The 18101-nt window shown below is 36.6% G+C and overlaps 1 long non-coding RNA gene across 1 annotated transcript in view; it reads left to right on the top strand.

The window, feature by feature from the left end:
• The window catches only part of LOC149123170 (uncharacterized), a 41896-nt gene extending 26994 nt beyond the window's left edge, over positions 1 to 14902 (top strand). The window contains exons 2-3 of the long non-coding RNA XR_016218574.1: positions 11486 to 11542; positions 14806 to 14902. This is a non-coding gene — a long non-coding RNA (uncharacterized LOC149123170). The remainder of the gene's footprint in view (positions 1 to 11485; positions 11543 to 14805) is intronic.
• Positions 14903 to 18101: the final 3199 nt, after the last annotated feature.

Here is an 18101-nt window from a genome sequence, read left to right as displayed (position 1 = left end):
TAGCGAACAGAGAAAGTTAAGATCTGACTCTCAGACCTATAAATAAAGATTTGATAGATCATCAAATGAATGTATAGAGAAATGAATTTCAAGAGTTTTGAATTAATTCCCAGAGACTGGAACTTTTGTTTTGTGCAATGAATTTAAATGCACCCACAGTAAGACTCATTATTTTATTCTGGTAAATGTACTATAGTAGTTTTCTGAATTCTGGAATATTACCCATGAATAACACACTAATTATTTGATTAGGTCACAGCAAATATCTTTTGATGGATTAGATATAAGTTGCCATAGGAATATTAGCTTCTTGTTTAAGTATCTTAAAGTAGAACAGCATCATGTTTTCCATATTTATACATGTATCTATAACAAGCAGATGTGTGTTTAGAAATACAGTATAATTATCAGAAGGGAAAGCAAATAATAATCATCATAAAACCTGTTCCCACATTTGAATTTATCCATTTTTAACTTTTATTTAGTAAATATAAATTTCTAAAGTACAGTTTATGGATCACAATGGCTCCCCCCCCAATAAATTCCCACCCACCCACAACCCTCCCATCTCCTGCTGCCTCTCCCATTCCATTCACATCAAGATTCATTTTCAATTATCTTTATGTACAGATCAATTTAGTCTATATTAAGTAAAGATTTCAACAATTTGCACCCACACAGACCAATTAAGTGTAAAATACTGTTTGAGTACTAATTATAGCATTAATTCACATTGAACAACACATAAAGGACAGAGATCTACATGAGGAGTAAGTACACAGTGACTCCTGTTGTTAACTTAACAAATGGACACTCTTGTGTAAGGCATCAGTAATCTCCCTAGGCTCTAGTCATGAGTTACCAAGGCTATGGAAGCATTTTGAGTTCACTGACTTCGATCTTATGTCAACAAGGTCATAGTCAAAGTGGAAGTTCTCTCCTCCCTTCAGAGAAAGGTACCTCCTTCTTTGATGGCCCCGTTCTTTCCACTGGGATCTCACTCACAGAGATCTTTCCTTTAGGGTTTTTTTTTTTTTTTTTTTGCCAGAGTGTCTTGGCTTTCCATGCCTGAAATACTCTCATGGGCTCTTCAGCCAGGTCTGAATGCCTTAAGGGCTAATTCTGAGGCCAGGGTGCTGTTTAGGACATCTGCCTTTCTATGATTCTGCTGTGTATCCCGCTTCTCATGTTGGATCGTTCTCTCCCTTTTTAATTCTATCTGTTATTATTAGCAGACTCTAGTCTTGTTTCTGTGATCCCTTTGACTCGTAGGCCTATCAGTATGATCAATTTTAAACTGAAGTTGATTACTTGGACTAGTGAGATGGCATTCGTACATGTCACCTTGATGGGATTGAATTGGAATCCTGTGGAATGTTTCTAACTCCACCATTTGAGGCAAATCCAATTGAGGATGTCCCAATTTGTACATCTCCTACCTCTCTTATTCCCACTCTTACATTTAACAGAGATTACTTTTCAGTTGAATTTAAATACCTAAGAATAATTGTGTGTCAATTACAGAGTTCAACCAATAGTTTTAAGTAGAACAAAAAAATACTAAAAGTGATAAAGTTTTAACTTATAGATCAACAGTAAGGACAAGGGCTTATCAAGTCACTGTTTCTTATAGTATCCATTTCACTTCACCATGTTTCCCTTTTGGTGCTCGGTTAGTTGTCACCAATCAGGGAGAACATATGATATTTGTCCCTTTGGGACTTGCTTAATTCACTGAACATGATGTTTTCCAGATTCCTCCATTTTGTTGCAAATCACAACAGTTCATTGTTTTTTACTGCTGTATAGTATTCTATGGAGTACATGCCCCATAATTTCTTTATCCAGTCTGCTGTTGATGGGCATTTGGGTTGATTCCAGGTTCTAGCTATTCTGAATTGAGCTGAAATAAGAATTCATCTATTTTTAACACATGCCTTCAAATATGAGTTTGAAACCCTAATATTTAACCACTAGAGTTCCACTTCATTAGTGTGTGGTTGAAGATGAATTCTTTTGCATCAAGCATTTTGTCTTGCGAGTGAAGCGATTACTCAGGAAACATACAAATCACTCTTCTTGTTTCTTTTTGTATCTCAAAGAAACATTTTATTTAATGAGTACAAATCTCATCAGTACAACTTTAGGAATATAGTGATTCTTCTCACTATGCTGCCCTCCCTCCTCCACTCTCACCCCACTCCTCCTCCCTTGCTCATTCCAAGTTCCATTATCCTTTAAGATACATTTTATTGAACTTTATACATAGAAGACCAACTTTTACAAAGTAGATTTCAACAATTTACACATACGAACAAGCACAGACAAACACACACACAAACCGAGAACTAGTTTTACAGTTAATTCTCATAATACAATTCATTGCAGACAGAAGTCCTTTATGGAGAGTATGTGCACAGTGACTCCTGTTGTTAATTTAGCAAATACCACTCTTATGTATGATATCAGTGATCACCCAAAACTCTTGTCATGAGCTGTCTACGTTATAGAAGCTACAAAGGCTATAGTTGTATCCAAAATCTGTATCAGTATCTAGACAAGTCCACAAGCAAAGTTGAAGTACTCTTCACCTGTCAGACAAAAGTACATCCTTCTTTTATGGCCACTTCTTTCCACTGGGGTCTCTCTCACAGAGATCCTTCATGTAGAGAATTTTTTACCACATTGTCTTGGCTTTTGATGCTTGAATTTCTCTCATGTGACTTTAACCTGACCAGAATGCCTTATGGGCTGATTCTGAGGACAGAATGTTATTTAATGTGATTCTCATTCTATGTGTCTGCTCTGTGTACTGCTTCCCATGTTGGAATATTCTCTCCTTTTTAATTCTGTTTATTATTACCAGACATTTCATATTATTTATATGATCCATTTAACATGTAATCCTATCTATATTATCAATTTAACACTTAATATGTTCACTTTAACAATTAAGATGACATTTTTTACTATCCAGTTTGATGGGATTTGAGGTCCCATACCAAGATTTTAAACTGTACCCTTAGAAGTAATCTGTAGGAAAGTATACTGGACAATAGAGCTTCACAGTTACAAAATTCCTCCTTCCTGTGTTATTCCAAACATTATGCTTAATGAGATCTATTTTCAATTGACTTTATAAACCTCCACTGTGATATAGCCTTGACTAAACAAGTTCAGAGTTGGTGAACTCAAGGGGCTCCCATAGCCTAGACAGCTCATGGCAAGATCCTCAGGTGATTGCTGACATCATAAATAAGAGTGCCAGTTATTAAATCAACAATGGGAGTCACTGGGTACAAGCCCCCCATGTAGGATCTCTGTCCTTAATGTGTTTTACTATGAAAATTAAAGACAACATTACTAGTTGAACAATACCCTCTACTTTGTGCGATTGTGTGAAGGCAGTCTGTTGAAATCCTTGCTTAGTATATACTAAGTTGATTTCTCTATATGAAGGTAATTGAAAGTGAAACTCGATGAAGAGCAGGATGGGAGAGGAAGTGGGAGAGGGGAGGGTCACAGGAGGGAGGGAAGTTTGGGGGGAAGCCACAACAATACAAAAGTTGCACTTTGTAAATTCACATTTATTAAATAAAAAAGCACATGATTAACTCAACGTTAAGAAAGAGTTCAACAAATAGTATGATGCATAGAAAAAAAAAAACTCTCTCTCAACAGTCAAGACCAAAGCTGTTCAAGTCATTGCTTCTCAAAGTGTCAATCTCAGTTTTACGCATTTTCTTTTAGGTGCTCTGTTAGTTATCACAGATCAAGGAAAAATATGGTATTAGTATATTGGGACTGTCTTATTCCACTCAGTATGTTTTCCAGATTCATTCATTTTGTTGCAAATGAATGGATTTCATTGTTTTTGTCCATTGTGTAGTATACAATAGAGTATATATCCCATAATTTCCTTATCCAGTCTTTAGTTGAAGGGCATTTACGTCAATTCCATGTCTTAGCTATTGTGAATGCAGCTTTAATAAACATTGAGGTACAGATAACATTTTTCATTTGCTGATTTCATTTCCGTTCGGTAAATTTCCAGGAGTGAAATGGCTAGGTCCTATGGTAGGTCTATATTCAGATTTCTGAGGTATCTCCAAACAGTCTTTCATAGTGGCTTTACAAGTTTACATTCCCACCAGCAATGGGTTGGGGTACCTTTTGCCTCACATTCACATCAGCATTTGCTGCTTGTTGATTTATGTATGAAAGCAATTCTAAATGGAATGAGGTGAAACCTCACTGTGTTTTTTAAAGATTTATTGAATTTATTTGAAAGAGTTACAGAGAGAGTTAGAGAGAGAGATAGAGGTCTTCCACCTGATGGTTCACTTCCCAGATGGCTGCTATGCCTAGAGCAGTGCTGATCCGAAGCCAGGAACTTCTTCATGGTCTCCCACATGGGTGCAGGTTCCCAAGGACTTAGGCCATATTCTATTTTTTCCCAGGCCATAGCAGAGAGCTGTATAGGAAGAGGAGCAGCTGGGACTAGAACTGGCACCCACATGGGATGCCTGCACTTCAGGCCAGGGATTTAACCCACTGCACCACAGTGCCAGCCACATCACTGTGGTTTTAATTTGCATTTCCTTGATGGCTAGTGATTCCAGATATTTTTTTATTTGTCTCTTGGCCATCTGTATTTCCTATTTTGAAAAATATCTATTTAAATGCTTGGCCCATTTTTCACTGGGTTGTTTCTTTCATTGTTGTGGAGTTTCTTGATCTCTTTATATATCCTGGTTATAAATCTTTCATCAGCTGCATAGTTTACAAATAATTTCTCCCATTCTATAAGTTGTCTCTTCACTTTCTGAGTGTAATCCCATTGTTAATTATGGCTTTGATTGCCAGTGCTCCTGGTTTCTTTTCTAAGGACTCTTTGCCTGAGCCAATTATCTTGCTGACTTTTCCCAATGTTCTTTAATAATATGGTGTTATCAGCTCATAGATTTATGTCTTTGATCATTTTGAATGGATTTTTGTGTATGGTGTAAAGTAGGGGTTTTGCTTCATATTTTTGCATGTGGAAATCTAGTTTTCCCAGCATCACTTGCTGAAGAGACTGTCCTTACTCCAGGGATGTGTTTATGCTCTTTGGTTGAATATAAGTTGGTTGAAGATGCTTGGATTAACTTCTGGTGGTTTTTTTTGGTTTGTTTGTTCATTTTGTCTATCCATCTTTTTTTCACCATTACTAGGCTGCTTTTATTATAACTGCCTTGAAGCATGTCTTGAGACCTTGTATTGTGATGCCTCTGACTTTGTTTTTGCTCTATAATATTGCTTTAGCTATGCAAGGTCTCCTGTGTTTCTTCATCATTTTTCTAGATCTTAGAAGAATGTCTTTGCTATTTTGATTGGTATCACATTGAATTTGTAAATTGCTTTTAGAATAATGGACATTTTGATGATATTACTTCTTATAATTCATGAACATGGATTTTTTTCCATTTTTATCTTCTATTTTATTTTTAATGTTTTATAATTCACATCATAAAGATCTTTGGCATTGTTGGTTAAATTTACTCCATGTTATTGTGAATGGGAATCATCTGAGAATTTCTTCCTTAAACATGCCATTGTGTATACAATCTGTGTATACAAAGGCTGTTTTAATGTCTGTGTATTGGTTGTATATCCTCCTGCATTACCAAACTCTTCCATGAGTTCACATAATCTCTTGGAGGAGTCTTTTGGATCCATCTGCAAATAGAGATGTCATCTGCAAATAGAGATAGTTTGACTTTCTCTTTACCAATTTGTGTCCCTTGATTTCTTTTTCTGGCTAATGTCTCTGGTTAAATCTTCCAGGATTATACTGAATAGCAATGTTGAGCGTGGGCATCCTTGTCTAGTTCCAGATCTTAGTGGGAATGCTTCTAACTTTTCCTCATTCAATGGGATGCTGACTATATTTTTGTCATAAATTTCCTTGATTGTGTCAAGAGTTTTTCCTCTATACTCAATTTGCTCAGTTTTCATCATGAAAGGGTGTTGTATTTTATCAAATGCTTTCTCTGCATATAGAGATAATCATTTGGTTTTTGTTCTTAAATTTGTTAATGTGATGTATCACATTGATTGATTTGCAAATATTGAACCATCCATGCATACCAAGGATAAATTCCACTTGGTCTGGGTGAATGATCTTTAGATGTGTTGTTGGATTCCATTGACTAGAATTTTATTAAGGATTTTTGCATCTATTTGATTTAGGGAAATTGGTGTGTAGTTCTCTTTCTCTATTGTGTCTTTTTCCGTGTGTAGAAATTAAGGTGATGCTGGCTTCATGGAAAGATTTTGTGAAAATTCCCTCTCTTTCAATTGTTTTGAATAACTTGAGAAGAATTGATATTAGTTCTCTTTAAATTTCTGTTAAAATTCAGCAGTGAAGCCATCGGGACTTCAGATCTTCTTTATTGAGAGGGTCTTTATTACTGATTCAATTTTCACCTTGGAAATTTGTCTGTCTAGGTTTTCTATATATTCATTGCTCAATGTAGCTAGGTTGTTTGTTTCCAGGAACCAGTCCATTTCATTTATGTTTGCTGACATGCAGCTCTTTGTATTAATTTCTTGTTATTCACTTTATGATGTCTTTTGTTACATTTCCTTTTTCATCTCTAGTTTTATTAATTTGCATCTTTTTTTTTGGTTAGTTGCCCAATTATGTGTCAATTTTATGTTTTAAAAAATCAACTCTTTTTTGTTACAGGTAGAGTGGACAGTGAGAGAGAGAGACAGAAAGAAAGGTCTTCCTTTGCCGTTGGTTTGCCCTCCAATGGCCGCCATGGCCAGCGTGCTGCAGCTGGCGCACTGCGCTGATCCAAAGGCAGGAGCCAGGTGCTTATCTTGGTCTCCCATGGGGTGCAGGGCCCAAGCACTTGGGCCATCCTCCACTGCACTCCCTCGCCACAGCAGAGAGCTGGCCTGGAAGAGGGGTAATTGGGACAGTATCCAGCACCCCGACCGGGACTAGAACCTGGTGTGCTGGCACTGCAAGGCTGAGGATTAGCCTATTGAGCCACGGTGCCGGCCACAGCTCTTTATTTTGCTGACATTTTATATTGTTTTTTGGATTCATTTTTTAAATTTCCTCTCTAATTTTCATATTTCTTTTCTCCTATTAGTTTTGGGTTTGGTTTGCTCATTTTCTAGATCCTTGAGATACATTGATAGCTCATTTATTTGGTGTATTTCCAGTTTCTTGATATAGGCACCAATTGTTACAAACTTTCCTCTTAACATTGCTTTTGCTGTACACCATAAGTTTTCATATTTTGTTCTTGCTTCATTTGTTTCCAGAAATTTTTTAATTAAACACATCTATTTGCTGCTTACAAGAAACACAGCTTTCCAACAAAGATGCATACAGACTGAAAGTGAAAGGCTGGAAAAAGATATACCATGCCAACAGAAGTGAAAAAAGAGCGGGCGTAGCCATCTTAATATCAGACACCATAAACTTTACCACAAAAACTGTTAAGAGAGACAAAGAGGGACACTGTATGATGATTAAGGGATCAATTCAACAGGAAGATATAACAATTATCAATGTATATGCACCTAACTACTGGGCACCAGTTTATCTACAAGATTTGTTAAGGGACTTAAAGGGAGACTTAGACCCCAATACAATAGTACTGGGGGACTTCAATACTCCACTCTCAGAAATAGACAGATCAACAGGACAGAAGATCAACAAGGATACAGTAGATTTAAATGACACTATGGCCCAAATGGATCTAACAGATATCTACAGAACTTTCAATCCTACAGCTAAAGATTTTACATTCTTCTCAGAGGTACATGGAACCTTCTCTAGGATTGACCACATACTAGGTCATAAAGCAAGTCTCAGCAAATTCAAAAGAATTAGAATCATACCATGCAGCTTCTCAGACCACAGTGGAAATTAGCAACTCAGAAATCCCTTGAGCATACACAAACACATGGAGATTGAACAACATGCTCCTGAATGAACAATGGGTCATAGAAGAAATTAAAAGAGAAATCAAATTTTTTTCTGGAAGTAAATGAGAATAACAGCACAACATACCAAAACTTATGGGATACAGCAAAAGCAGTGTTAAGAGGAAAGTTTAATTTCAATTTTAATTTCTTCTATGACCCACTGTTTATTCAGGAGCATATTGTTCAGTCTCCAATGTTTGCTTATGTTTCAGAGATTAAGTTGCTGATTTCCAGCATCATTCCACTGTGATGTGAGAATAAGTGTAGTATGATTTTGATTTTTTTTTTATAATTTGCTGATGTTTGTTTTATGGCCTAGTATGTGGTCAATCCTAGAAAAAGTTCCATACACTCCTGAGAATAATATGTATTCTGGAACTGTAAGATGAAAATTTCTGTAGATATCTATTAGATCCATTTGGTCTATAGTGTTGATTACCTCTGCTGTTTCCTTGCTGAATTTCTGTCTGGTGGATCTGTCCATTCCTGAATGTGGGGTATTGAAGTCACCCATTACTATTATGTTTGAATCTATGTCTCCCTTTTGTTCCTTTAACATTTGTGTTAAATAGTCAGGTGCCCTGTTATTAGGTGCATATGCATTTATAATAGTGATATACCCTCCTAGCCTGTAGGATTTCTGATGAGAAGTCCACTCTGAGTCTAACTGGAGATCCCTGAAATAAATCTAGTGTTTTTCTTGTGAAGATTTTAGAATCTTTTCTTTATGTTTTACTGTGGAAAGTTTGATTATAATCTATCATGTTGAATACAGTTTCTGGTCATATATTTTAGGAGTTCTATGTGCTCCTAGTACTTAAATGTCCCTTTATTTCTCCAAATTAGGGAAGTTTTCTGTTATTATTTCACTGAAAAGGCCTTGTAATCCATCCCATCTTTCCAAAACTTCAGAAATTCCTAGAACTTTTATGTTGGGTCATTTGAGAGTATCTAAAATTTACCAACAGTGTGTTTTAAATTCTAATTTCTTCTTATGTTTGATCTCTTTCCTTTTTTTGTCTTCTAAGTCAGATATTCTTTCTTTTGATTCACAGATTCTTTTGTTAAGGCTTTCCACTGCATTTTCTAATTTGCTCTATTGACTTCTTCATTTCCAAGATTTCATTTTGATTTCTCCTTAAGTTCTCCATTTCATGGGAGAAAATTTCTTTCATGTCATGTGTAGATTTTATTAGTTCATGTATTTTCTACTGATTACTTTTAGGCAATCCTGTGATCAATATTTTGAATTCTATATCCGGATATTTTTTAATCTCATCATCTTCACAGTCTATTATTGTGGTATTGTGTTCTTTGGGGGGGGCATCATTTTGTCTTCCTTATTCTTGTTTGGTGCATTTGTTATTTAATATTTGTGGAGATACTCGTTGTTTTTGTTTGTTTTTTGCTGTGAGAGCTTTTATCTGTGGACAATGTCTGTGTTCATTATCAGATTGTCTGCTTTCAGGAAATACCTAAAGGCATGTGGTGATTGTAGCCAGGGAGCTCTGTTCATTGCTTCAGAGTGAAGGGTGTGTCTGAAGTGACACACCAATTTTGGCATCTTAAATCTCTTTTTTTATTAGAGGGGAGGTTTCTTCTTGTCTGTTGGTGTAGATTCATCTGAGCTCCTCTCCTCAAATGAGACCAGTGCCTGGGTGCTAGCCCCGGAGGGTATATTATTTGTTGGCACTGCCACAAGGACCACACAAAGGATCTGTGCCATTTTCAGTATAAGTTTGGATTCTCCAGCAATGACCCTTGCCTGGTAACCAGGGAATGCTGATTGTGTGGAGCCTCCCACAGTGACTACTCAAAGTCCCAGTGACACCCTGAGTGCTCCCACACAACCTCAGTATTTACACAGTCCTAGCACAGAAGCCTCACACAGTCTCAAGCAGCTCTCCCCACCAGATCAGGATTCTCTGCTTGGCTGCTTTCAAGATGCTGACACAAGGTAGCACAGCTGTCATATGTGTCAAAATGGCACTTGTTCTATATCACTTTCTTACATGTTGCAGTTGCAGGGTGCTATGGACAGAGAAAATATGCCCCCTCTTTTTTTTCTCCTCTAGTTTGGCAGGTACATTATCCCCCAATTGGCTCCAAGTCAGATTCTCTCTAGGCTCTTCCTGCAGCTTTTTCACCCATGGATTTGGCTTATGCAGTCTGGTCTCACCACACTCTCCTCTCTGATGTGGAGGCTCTTGGCTGCTGGAGTTCTGAGTTGTGAATCCCTCCATGTAGGTCCACTTTGTCCCTCCAATGTGTAGAGTTTCCTCTGCTTTTTTATCCAAAACTCTTGCCTGAATCTGCACTCTTTCCATTTTTTAAAAACTATCTTCCCCAAGAATAGAGCAGCAAGCTCCCTCCCTACTCTGCAATCTTGCCCCTGATCCCTATTATTGTTTTCTAATGGAGGAGAGCTTACACGTATCTGTGGATTTGTTCAACATCAAATGTTAATAACCTTGATGAGTAGGGGAGAATTTAATTGCATGCAAAGTTAAATCAGAAGAAATTAACATATATGTTCAGGTACAGTACTCCATCCTTTATTAATGTGTGGGTTGTAGGAACCCAAGTGCTTACACACCAACTACTGCCTCATAGACATCTTACCAGGATGCTTCCTTGAATATGCAGAATATCAATCACGCAACTGGGCATGTTGGTATTAGATATGGTATTTCCCAAGCAGCAGACTAACTTGCATCACAACATTTAACATTCCCAAGTCTGATGGTTTGCTATGAAATTTTGCCTGGGTCCTGTATCTCCAACAGGAAGTTCTGAGGCTTCTTCATAATATAACTTTTCAAATCATGCTGGTGTTATATTCACTGAATGCCAAGAAGCATTTTAGGGAAGAACTACATGAATATTTGGAAACTGGGAGGTGTCTTTTGCAATAATTACTATAAAGATATAGTATAATAAATGTGTATTATATTCATTTTTCTACACAGCTGTGGACAAAAATACCCTGGTTGCAAGAATAATATATTCTATAGAACAGCAGTGTATAAAATGAAAATATATTCTAGTGAAACTAACAATATGAAGTACCATGAAGTATATTTGTAGTAATAGAACAATAGTTAACATCACCCAAGCATTTTTCTATAGGGTAGATTTTAGTTTAGTGACAGCATTTGTTTCTTTCTGTGGTATTTTGCAACTTGACTCATAAGCATTCTTAAAATAACCAATTGCTTCTTGGCAGTAGCATTTTAAACAAATTAAGTAGCAAGTACATGTTTCTTTTAAGATAAGGATTACTTGTGCCTTATCACTGCCAATCAGTATAATTGTTGGTGCTCTTTGAAGGAGGTCTTCCTTGGCCCTTGTCATGTGTAAAGCACTGTTACTACTGAGGGAAGCTGACTTTTTTTCTACAGCTAATGAATTTGGTATTTTGTATTCATGATATTGTTATGAGTATAGGAGCAAATCATACAGGTTCTCTCACATTTCCATTTTTCTTCTCATCCAGGTACAGTCCTAATGCCCACTACATGTTTCCAAGGCCAAAGAAAATGAACACACACCAGTAAGTTGTTTATTTTTGTTTGCATTATATTGTGATATAGCAGCTTTATGAGTGTATTTTATTAAAATCATGAAATAAATATTTGACAACATAAAATTGTCATGATTATAAAGCATTAGAAATATCAAACCTGATATCAAATTTGTTTCCAATCTCTGTGATGCTATAACAGTAACATGCTTATCATGTTATTCAAATTGGAACATAGAATTTCCTAAATTATTGTAAAATATAAAGTCTGAATTTGTATTTATTGGTCTTATCGATGATATAGTAGAAGTGGTTTAGTACCAACATAGTAATATATACTGAACTAGTAAAAAATTGGGACCAGCACTGTGGCACAGTGGGTTAATGCCCTGGCCTGAAGTGCTGGCATCTCAAATGGGTGCCTGTTTGAGACCTGGCTGTTCCACTTCTTTTTTTGTTTGTTTGTTTATTTGTTTGTTTGACAGGCAGAGTTAGACAGTGAGAACGGCTGCTCCAAAGCCAGGAGCCAGGTGCCTCTCCTGGTTTCCCATGCAGGTGCAGGGCCCAAGGACATGGGCTGTCCTCCATTGCACTCTCCAGCCACAGCAGAGAGCTAAACAGAATCTGGCACCCTGACTGGGACTAGAACCCAGAGTGCCAGCGCCACAGGCAGAGGATTAGCCTATTGAGTCGTGGCACCAGCCTTGGCTGTTCCACTTCTGATCCAGTTCTCTACTTTGTGCTGGGAAATCAGTAGAGTATGGCCCAAGTTCTAGGGCCCCAGCACCTGCGTGGGAGACCTGGAAGAATCTCCTGGCTCTTGGCTTGGGATTGGCACAGCTCCAGCCATTGTGGCCAATTGGGAAGCGAACCAATGGATGGAAGACCTTTCTCTCTCTCTCTCTCTCTCTCTCTCTCTCTCTCTCTCTATCTCTCCTCACTCTGTGTAACTCTCACTTTCACATAAATAAATATTTTTAAAAATAAAAAAAAAAACTAGGAAAAAGTTACCTAGTGTTAAGAAAACAAATGACTGAATATTATTTTTTTGTGGGTGAATTTCTTGAATAGTGTGGTTCCTAGTAGTTTCTTGGAGGTTGAATGGAATTCATGGGCAGGAATAGGAATGTGTAGGAAACAGAATCTGCAGCAGTTAGGTGGTTTTTTTTAGGATTTATTGCTTTATTTTGAAGGGGACAGAGTTACAAAAATAAAAGAAGGGTAGAATGAATCTGAGAATCTTACATCTGGTGGTTCACTCCCCTAAGAGTCACAATGGCCAAAGTTTAGCAATATTAAAGCCAGGAGGCAAGAGATTCATCTGGGTCTCCCACCCAATGCAATGGCCCATCTCCCAATGCTTTCCCTGGCACATTTTCTAAAGCTTGGATTGTAAGTGGAGTTGCTAGGACTGAAAGCTCCATCCATATGAGATGCCAGCCTTGCGGGTGGTAGCTAAACCTGTTATTTCCCAATGCCAGCTCCCATGGCAAGTCCTTAAAGAGCTCTCCATACAATTCTCCCAGCCTGTCTATAGATTCATGTTGCATTGCTGCCTTTCCAAAAAAATATCTTAAGGCAAATCATTCCTTTCTTCACTATCGCTTTATACTATTGAAAGTGTTTTCTGTAGTTGAATTTGTTTTGTCTTGTTTTATTGTTTATTTGACAGAGTTAGAGAGTGAGAGAGAGACAGAGAGAAAGGTCTTCCTTCCCTTGGTTCACTCCCCAAGTGGCTGCCACGGCCGACGCTGCGCTCATCTGAAGCCAGGGGCCAGGTACTTCCTCCTGGTCTCCCATGCAGGTGCAGGGGCCAAAGCACTTGGGCAACCCTCCACTGCCCTCCTGGGCCAGAGCAGAGAGCTGGACTGGAAGAGGAGCAACTGGGATTAGAACCCAGTGCCCATATGGGATGCCAGTGCTGCAGGTGGAGGATTAACCAAGTGAGCCTCAGTGCTGGCCCCTGTACTTGAATTTTTTATGCAATGAAGTAAATTATGTATTTGGCAGGTAGAAAGACACAAAGGGAGTAAAGTAAGCTAAGAAAGACAATAGTGGGGACAGCACTGTGGTATAATGCGTTATACCACTGCCTACAATGTGGACACTCCATATTTAGGCTGGTTCAAGTTCTTTCTGCTTTGCTTCCAAACCAGTTTCTTGCTAATATAATTCTACTTTCTTCTCAGTATTACACATCCAAGTATTCCATACACTCTCCCATTCACAACATCTTGTTTACAGATTTGACCCTCTTGGATATGACATTCCTGCTTCCTTCCCATGGTAGCCTCTCCCACAGGTTTCAGAACATAGCTGCTATTCCCCATTGAATACTTATTTGTAGCTATCCAATGTGAATTTATGCTGAACACATCTAAAATGAAAACCTCGTTATTCATTTCCTCATTTACATGTATAAGGTATTACTATGAGCTAGCCTTGGCCAATACATCAAAATGGTTTTTTTCCTGAACTCCTCCCACTTTCTCATTTTTAAAGTCATCTGGTTTAAAATCCTAGTACTTTTGCTGTTTTGTTTTGAAATATTTATTTTATATCTGAATATACTCTCTAAAAATGGAAGTAATCATATATATATCCTTGTATTCTTAGAATTGTTTTTGAATTACAGTAAATCTATTTTCTTGATATTTATAAAATAGAATATAAATAATAACTACTGCTTTCAGTTTAAAAATTGAGAATTATTAATTTGGCAAACATCTTGAAGAATGCATTAGCTCAGTGCTGAGCTTTTATCTCTCCTCAGATGGGATGACAGGCTTAGGAGTCAGTAGGGGAATACAATCAGTAGTTAGGACATGCAAGTGAACCAGACTCAAAATCAAGTACATAAATAAAGGAGACATAGAACATGAATAATTTCCTGGTTACTAAGATGGTGAGTGCTTGTCACTAACTTAAGTTGCCATTTTGAATACCCACATACCCTATCAGACTGCTTGATTTCAAGTTTCACTACTCTCCTTTTTCTCCATTTCCTGTGAATATGTGTCCTGAGAGGCAGTAGTTGATGGCTAAAATATTTGACTCCCTCCCTGCCAAATGGGTGACCAAATTAAATTTCAGTATCCTGGTATATTTTTGGATGAAGTGATTTTTGGGGGAATTAATTGGAAAATGAAATATTCCCACTCTCCCTCTTCTCTCTCTCCATTTGAATCAAAATGAAAACAAATCAATAAAATTTTAGAAAATATACCTCTGTCATCACCTGAATTCCATATAGATAGTGTGTGTTTATGTCATGAATCTGCTCCTAATTCCAGCTTCCTGCTAATACAGATGTTAGAAGACTGCAGGTGAGTCTCTGTCATCACCTGAAGATACTCAGCCTGACACAGCCTTCATTGTTTAGGCATTTGTGGAGTAAAGAAGATTATGGGATTTCTATGCTTCTTGTCTATTTCTCTCTCTCTCTCTCCTTCTCTCTTTCTCTTTCTTTATCTCTCCCTCGCTCTTTCTCTCTCTTTCCCTCTCTCTCTCTCTCTCTGTGCATGTGTGTGTTTCAAATAAAAGTAAATGAATAAGGATACACTTTCAGATATGCCTTGTACATTTTGCATACACACATGTATATATATGATTCTTTCTGTAATTTGATATAATACAAAATTGTATATTTCTACCCTCTCCTGATAAAATGGCTTGCCATGTTTTCAAGCACTGTTAAATGTTATATCATCATATTTCATTGGTTACATCTAAATTTACATCTAAATTAGCATTAAAATAGATGTATGTATGTATAATTGCAAAAGATTATGGAAGAGGACTTGGTTATTAGTTTGTTAAAATCAAGTATTATGTATGATAAAAGTATAACCTATCATTTGACATTTTAAAGTGTGAATGTCTATGTCAGTAAGCCCATACACATTCTTCTGCAATAATCAACACCATCCATCTATCTTTCTTTGATCTCCCCAGGTCAAACTTTGTGCCTCAGAAACTAAATCCCTATGCCCCTCCACCACAGACCATGGAAGTCAATTCTCTATATATCTATGAATTTGTCTCCTCTAGTAACCTCATAGAAGTTCAATCACAAAATAATTATCATTTTGTAATGGCTTATTATTACTACTAACATTCGCCTAATGATAAGCAATGTTGGCAATCTTGTGTGGTAATTAGCCATTTGTAAATCTTCTTTGTAAGAATGTCTATTTCTTTCTCCATTTTGGAATATGGTTTTATTACTTTTTATTTGTAGGATTTTCTTTCATATCATATATTGCCAATAATACTTTCCAAGCAATATAAATCTTTTTTATTATGTTGATTTCCTTTTTTCTCTTTTTGTGAGTCTTTTGATATACACAAGGTTTTAATTTCATAGTTACTCTTAACACTGTCTTTTGTTACCCATGCTATCTTAAATTCACAATCTACCTTTAGAACACAAAATATCAGTGGCTATTTATTTAAAAACTGATACAGAAATTAAATGTAGGATGTCTGGTAACTTACTATCCTTTGAGTGTAATGACTTTTTAATATTCATAAAAGTGCCAAATGTTCTTGGATAAGTTCCTAGGACCATACTAAACTGAACTTGCCTTTAGATTCTACCTCAAAGGTGGGAACAGGAGAGAAGTTTGGATGATGACAAACTATCTAAAATGCCATTGTTATGGTACAATTTATCAAATATATTTTTAATTTCTCTTGATCTTTTTTTTTTCCTTCATGGATTCTTTAGGAGAATAGTTATCTCATTTTTAAATATTGAAAGCTCTTTTGTTAATTTAAAAAAGTCTGTACTTAATTCCATGTGTTCAGAGACTACATTATGATTTTAGTCTCTTTAAAAACATATTGTTGTTTTTATGTTATCTCTTGAAACATTACTCTTTTTTCTATATATTTATATATTTTTGGAAGAGTTTCAGAAAGAGAGGGATAGAGAGAATTATTCCAACCACCAATTTACTTCCCAGATGCCTTTAATGGCCAGGGTTGGACCAAACTGAAGCCAGGAGCCAGAATTTTTTATCCATTCCTCCATGTGGCTATCAGTGTCTCAAGCCCTTGGTCTATCTTGTTTTGCCTTTTCAAGCCATTACCAGGGAGCTGGATCAATGCGGAACATCCACAGCATATACCAGAGCCCATATGGGAGGCTGGTGATGCAGGCAATTGATTGACAAACTAAGCAAAATTTCCAGCCCCCTGACTTTAGTCTTGGATGATGGATCAGCAGGTGTTCTAACTTAGTTCTATAGAGTGGTGTACATATATTATTTAGATTATTATACTGAAATATATGCTTATAATTGACTGATTTTTATCAATTCATTTCATCAATTACTATAAAATGAGTATAAATAGTCTAACATTATTTGTAATTTCTTTTAAGTGCCTTTTTTAGTTCTGTGCACTTTGCTTATTATCTTTTGAGACTTTTTTAAGGTACATTAACACTAATTGTATCATTCTGATGTATAATCTAAGCTGTATACACAACTCTTTGTAGGTATCTTTTTACGTCTTTTACTTTGTCTGTTTTTGTCTTGTTTTTTATATGTGGCACTTTCAGATAGCACACTGAGATCTCTTGTTTTGTGATCAAGTTTAAGAACGGCAGCCTTTATTTTTAGTCAGTTTACTTAGAAACAAACTGTTGATATAGCTGAATTTATTTATGCCAATTGCTGACTTATTTTTTGTTTGTTTCATCAGATTTGTTCCTCTGTTTCTCATTAATTACTTTAGTTTTCATTCATGAAAGATTATTAATGACCATTAAGCTATTATTTTATTTGTTCATTGGAATACAGATAAAATGAACCTCCAACAATTGGTTTACTTTCCAAATGTTTGCAATGGCTGGGTGTAGCCTGAGCCTTACTGGAGCTAAGAACTCAGAGCTCAATCCAAGTCTTTATCATAGGTAGCTGAAATCTGGTTTCCTGAGCCATCATCACTGCCTACCAGGGTCCATTCTTACAGGAAGCTTGTGTCAGGATGCAGACATGGGCATCAAATTTAGGTACAAAATTGTAGTACACAGGTATCTTAACTGATATCTTAAGTACTATAGTAAATGAATAAAATATTTTAAGTATTGAATAGTGGCTTTTCTATTGCCTGCTTAACTCAATGTCATAGACTAAATATGTTCTCCCCAAAATACATATGTGGACACTAAATCCCAATTGACTGTATGTGGGCTAGGATCCTCTCATGGGTAATTAAGTTTAATTGAGGTCCTATATGTATGCCCCTTCCCAGTTCAACTGGTATCCTTAAGAGACACACTGGGATGGGAGCACAGAGAATAAAGGCCATGTGAGGACATGGTGAGAAATTGGCCATCCTAAAACACAAACAAAAGATCACAGGAAAAACTAAACCTCCAAGCAGTTCTTGAACTTTCATTCTGCAGAATTATGAGAAAATAGGTTTATGTTTAAATTGTCCTATCTATAGCATTGCATCTCCATCAAACAATTATACTGCATTTTTCCATTAATTTCCTTTGATTTACAAACAATGATGTGCTTATTTCATTTCTAATTGCTAGAAAAACTTGCTGTCTGTATAACATCACTGCACTGTT

The sequence above is a fragment of the Oryctolagus cuniculus genome, chromosome 12 (assembly GCF_051225735.1).
Source record: "Oryctolagus cuniculus isolate XC-2025 breed Fujian yellow rabbit chromosome 12, ASM5122573v1, whole genome shotgun sequence".
Classification (NCBI taxonomy): Eukaryota; Metazoa; Chordata; class Mammalia; order Lagomorpha; family Leporidae; genus Oryctolagus; species Oryctolagus cuniculus.
Note: the sequence above shows the minus strand (reverse complement) of the source record. Positions and strands in the feature narration are given on the sequence as shown.